Raw genomic sequence first — 6,000 nt, forward strand, 5'->3', positions numbered from 1 at the left:
ATAATGCGGACACTTCGGGAGTTTGGAGAATTCTCAGGATATAAACTGAACATGGGGAAAAGTGAGTTGTTTGTGGTGCATCCAGGGGAGCAGAGCAGAGAAATAGAGGACTTTCCGCTGAGGAAGGTAACAAGGGACTTTCGTTACTTGGGGATCCAGATAGCCAAGAATTGGGGTACATTGCATAGGTTAAATTTAACGCGATTGGTGGAACAAATGGAGAAGGACTTCAAGAGATGGGACACGGTATCCCTGTCACTGGCAGGGAGGGTGCAGGCGGTTAAAATGGTGGTCCTCCCGAGATTCCTCTTTGTGTTTCAGTGCCTCCCGGTGGTGATCACGAAGGCTTTTTTCAAAAGGATCGAAAAGAGTATCATGAGTTTTGTGTGGGCCGGGAAGACCCCGAGAGTGAGGAAGGGATTCTTACAGCGTAGTAGGGATAGTGGGGGGCTGGCACTACCGAGCCTAAGTGAGTACTACTGGGCCGCCAGTATCTCAATGGTGAGTAAGTGGATGGGAGAAGAGGAGGGAGCGGCGTGGAAGAGATTGGAGAGGGCGTCCTGTAGGGGGACTAACCTACAAGCTATGGTGACGGCCGCGTTGCCGTTCTCACCGAAGAAATACACCACAAGCCCGGTGGTGGTGGCGACTTTGAAAATTTGGGGACAGTGGAGACGGCATAGGGGAAAGACGGGAGCCTTGGTGGGGTCCCCGATAAGAAATAACCATAGGTTTGCCCCGGGGAGAATGGATGGGGGATTTGGAATATGGCAAAGAGCAGGAGTAACGCAACTGAAAGATCTGTTTGTGGATGGGAAGTTCGCAAGTCTGGGAGCGCTGACCGAGAAATATGGGTTGCCCCAAGGGAATGCATTCCGGTATATGCAACTGAGGGCTTTTGCGAGGCAACAGGTGAGGGAATTCCCGCAGCTCCCGACGAATGAGGTGCAGGACAGAGTGATCTCAAAGACATGGGTGGGGGACGGTAAGGTGTCAGATATATATAGGGAAATGAGGGACGAGCGGGAGATTATGGTAGATGAGCTGAAAGGGAAATGGGAAGAAGAGCTGGGGGAGGAGATTGAGGAGTGGATGTGGGCGGATGCCCTAAGTAGGGTAAACTCATCGTCCTCGTGTGCCAGGCTAAGCCTGATTCAATTTAAGGTGTTACACAGGGCGCATATGACTGGAGCACGGCTCAGTAAATTTTTTGGGGTAGAGGATAGGTGTGCGAGATGCTCGAGAAGCCCAGCGAATCACACCCACATGTTCTGGTCATGTCCGGCACTACAGGGGTTCTGGGTGGGGGTGACAAAGGTGCTTTCGAAAGTAGTGGCGGTCCAGGTCGAACCATGCTGGGGGTTGGCTATATTTGGGGTTGCACAAGAGCCGGGAGTGCAGGAGGCGAGAGAGGCCGATGTTTTGGCCTTTGCGTCCCTAGTAGCCCGGCGCAGGATACTGTTGATGTGGAAGGAAGCCAAGCCCCCGGGTGTGGAGACCTGGATAAATGACATGGCAGGGTTTATAAAGCTGGAACGGATTAAGTTCGTCCTAAGGGGATCGGCTCAAGGGTTCACCAGGCGGTGGCAACCGTTCGTCGAATACCTCACAGAAAGATAGAGGGAATGGAAAAGAAGAAGGTAGCAGCAGCAGCCCAGGGGGAGAGGGGGGGAGGGGGGGGGGGGGGGGGAGGAACCAGAAGGACTCTCAGGGTTGTTAATATATATGTATAATATGTATAGGTCGTTGCTATAAATAATTGTATGTTGGACTGTTAAATCATATTTTTGAAGAGTGTTTATCTGAGACAAGGCAGTTGCCATTTAGTTTTAGTTTTTGTTATATATTATTTATTCTTTGTTTATAAAACAGATCATTGTTATTTATACGGTTATATTATTGTGTAAAGGATACACAATGTACTGTGATGGTTCACCAAAAATTTTCAATAAAATATTTTTTTTAAAAAGTAATGAAAATAATCCATGTCATCATAAGCATGTATTTGGAGATGTTACACAAATAAATCTCATTTGCTTTATTTAGGCTCCATTTTCGGCCTTCTCTTCAACTACTTGCTGTCCCTCAATTACATAGTCATTGAGGATAGCTCAATGAGCTCCAATATGTTTTCTGATAACTCCCAGCTCTACCTTCCCCAATCCAACGACCACCTTTGTCATATCATACAGTTTGTCTTTCAGATGCCACAAAACAAATACTCCATTGTCACTGACTCCATTCCTTTCCCTAGCTACTTGTTCACCTGAACAAAAATTACATTTTCCACCTCCACCCTTTCCTCACCCATGAAAACTCTCATTCAGGCTCACCTTTAGATTCAACTCTGCAATGACTTACTCACCCAGCATGCCAACCTTTCACAAACTCCTAACATGTCCCAAACTATGCTACCGACTCCGTGTCCACATTAAATCATGCCTGACCATTACACCACCCCCAAATCCTCACTGACCTATTTAGAAGTCAAAATCCTTATTCTCCTTTACAAATCCTTTCATCGCTTTGCCTTATCCTACCTTTGCAGTCTTCTCCAGTACTAATTTACTTCCTTTGCTCTTCTGTTGATCTTTGTGTATCCTGGTCCCTTTGCTTCATTTGAAGTGGCAGAGCTTTTAGATGTCTCAACCATAGTTTAACAAGCCTTTTTTTCACATTTTCTTCATCCACAATGATTTGTGCTGAGATATGGGACTAGCCTTACCCAACTAGCAATTTCTCCTATGTGAGCCTGTATCAGTTCATTTCAGTAGGCTATTTGATGATGGTGTAATACAAATGGTTCTCCTATGGCTGACCCTGTAATTCCTTTCATATTTCAAAAGAACACAGTCCAAAGATGTGCGGGTTAAGTGGATTGGCCATGATAAATTGCCCTTAGTGTCCAAAATTGCCCTTAGTGTTGGGTGGGGTTACTGGGTTATGGGGATAGGGTGGAGGTGATGACCTTGGATAGGGTGCTCTTTCCAAGAGCCGGTGCAGACTCGATGGGCCGAATGGCCTCCTTCTGCACTGTAAATTCTATGATAATCTATTAAACAGATTTTGATGCCCTAGCCTAGACTTTATGGTTAGCACTGCTGCCTCACACCGCCAAGCACCCAGGTTCGATTCCGACTTTGGGTGACTGTGTGGAATTTGCACATTCCCCCGGTGTGTTTCCTCCAGGTGCCCCAGTTTCCTCCCAAGTCCAAAGATGTGCAGGGTAGGTGGATTGGCCATGCTAAATTGCCTCTTAGTATCTAAAGGTTAGATTGGGTTATGGGGAGTGGGCCTAGGTAATTGAGGAGATCAGAATGTGTGAAAAGTGTAGTGCACAAGAAAATCCTGTAAGGGAAAAACGAATCAGTTAGTCATACTTAAAAACCTTGTAACTGGGCAGCACAGTGGCGCAGTGGGTTAGCACTGTGGCCTCACGGCGCCAAGGTCCCAGGTTCGATCCCGGCTCCGGGTCACTCTTCGTGTGGAGTTTGCACATTCTCCGTGGGTTTCGCCCCCACAACCCAAAAATGTGCAGGCTAGGTGGATTGGCCACACTAAATTGCCCCTTAATTGGAAAAAAAAATGAATTAGGTACTCTAAATATTTTTTAAAACCTTGTACCTAAATGCACGCAGTATTCAGAATAAGGTCAATGAGCTGACGGCACAAATAGAGACATATGGGTATGATTTATCACTGAAACATGGTTGCAGGAGGACTGGGACAGGGAGTTAAATTTCCAAGGGTACTCAATATTCCGAAAGAATAGGTGAAACAGGAGATGCAGTTGCTTTATTGGTTAAAAATGACATCAAGGCTGTATTAAGAAATTATATTGGCACGAAGGGCCTAGATGATTAACAGGTGATTAAGAAGGCAAATGGAATTTTGTCCTTCATTGCTAGAGGGATGGAGTTTAAGACTAGGGAGGTTATGCTGCAATTGTATAAGGTGTTAGTGAGGCCACACCTGGAGGATTGTGTTCAGTTTTGGTCTCCTTACTTGAGAAAGGACGTACTGGCACTGGAGGGTGTGCAGAGGAGATTCACTAGGTTAATCCCAGAGCTGAAGGGGTTGGATTACGAGGAGAGGTTGAGTAGACTGGGACTGTACTCGTTGGAATTTAGAAGGATGAGGGGGGATCTTATAGAAACATATAAAATTATGAAGGGAATCGATAGGATAGATGCGGGCAGGTTGTTTCCACTGGCGGGTGAAAGCAGAACTAGGGGGCATAGCCTCAAAATAAGGGGAAGTAGATTTAGGACTGAGTTTAGGAGGAACTTCTTCACCCAAAGGGTTGTGAATCTATGGAATTCCTTGCCCAGTGAAGCAGTAGAGGCTCCTTCATTAAATGTTTTTAAGATAAAGATAGATAGTTTTTTGAAGAATAAAGGGATTAAGGGTTATGGTGTTCGGGCCGGAAAGTGGAGCTGAGTCCACAAAAGATCAGCCATGATCTCATTGAATGGCGGAGCAGGCTCGAGGGGCCAGATGGCCTACTCCTGCTCCTAGTTCTTATGTTCTTATGCTGAATCGATTTGGGTGGAAATAAAAAAACAAGCGAAAAAACTTCTTGCCCCCCCCCCCCCCCCCCCCCCCCCCCCCGCCCGAGCAATACTTCCAAAGTGGAGCATAGTGTAAACCAAGAAATAATGAGGGCTTATGAGAAGGGCACAACAGTAATCATGGGTGATTTTAACATGCATATTGACCACAGTACAGGTCAGGGTGCTCTCGGGGGGTGGGTGGGAGTGGGGGTGGGGGATTGTGGGGGCGAAACCCACGCAAACACGGGGAGAATGTGCAAACATCACACAGCCAGTGACCCAGAGCCAGGATTATACCTGGGCCCTTGGTGCCGTGAGGCCGCAGTGCTAACCCACTGCGCCACCGTGCTGCCCGCCAAAAGCTTCTATAAGTATATAAAGAGAATAGCTAAAGAAAATGTTTGCCCTTTAGATGATGATACTGGTAAGGTAATAATGGGGAACACAGAGATGGCTGAGGCACTGAACCAATATTTTGCCTCTGTCTTCACGGTAGAAGATAATAACATAATTTCAAGAACTGCAGTTACTGCAGAGGAACTTAGTGCAATAACCATCACTAGGGAGAAGATATTGAATACACTAATGGGACTAAAGGCAGATAAGTCTCTGGGACCTGATGGCCTGTACCCTAGGGTATTAAAGGAGCTGGCAGCAGAGATATTGGATGCATTGGTTATGATATTTCAAAATTCCCTGGATTCTGGAAAGGTCCCAGTTGATTGGAAAGATGCCAATGTACCTCAGATTCACGACCCTTTGAATTAAGTAATTACTTCTCATTTCTGTTTTAATTTGCCATCCATTAGCCTAAAACTATGGCCTCTCATTCTAGAATGTCCAACGCGGGAAAACATTGACTCTGCATCTACCCTGTCAATCCGCTATAGCAGCTTAAATACCTCTCATTCTTCTAAACTCCAGCGAGAACAGGCCTAAATTGTTCAATCTTTCTTCATAAGCCAAGTCCTCCATACCTGGAATCAATCTAGAGAATCTTATCTGAACTTCTTCCAATGCATTTACATCCTTCCTCAAGAAAGAGAACCAAAACTGTGCGCAGTACTCAAGAGGGTCTCACCAATGCCTTATACAGTTGCAACAGCCCCTCCCTACTTTTATACTCTATGCCATTAGCAATGAATGCCAAAATGCCATTTGCCTTCCTTATTACTTGCTGCACCTGCATACTAACTTTCTGCGATTCATGCATGAGGGCTCCCAGATCCCATTGCACACAGCATTTTTTAATTTCTCCCCATTTAGATCATAAATTGCCTTTTTATACCTCTGACCAAAATGGATAATCTCAAACTTATCCACGTTAAATTCTACCTGCCAAATTTTGGACCACTCACCTAACCTATCCAAATCCATTTGTAAATTTCTTATTTCCTCATTGCAACTTGCTTTCCCACCTATTTTAGTGGTGTCTGCAAATTTGATA

The sequence above is a fragment of the Scyliorhinus torazame genome, chromosome 1 (assembly GCF_047496885.1).
Source record: "Scyliorhinus torazame isolate Kashiwa2021f chromosome 1, sScyTor2.1, whole genome shotgun sequence".
In the NCBI taxonomy this organism is placed as follows: Eukaryota; Metazoa; Chordata; class Chondrichthyes; order Carcharhiniformes; family Scyliorhinidae; genus Scyliorhinus; species Scyliorhinus torazame.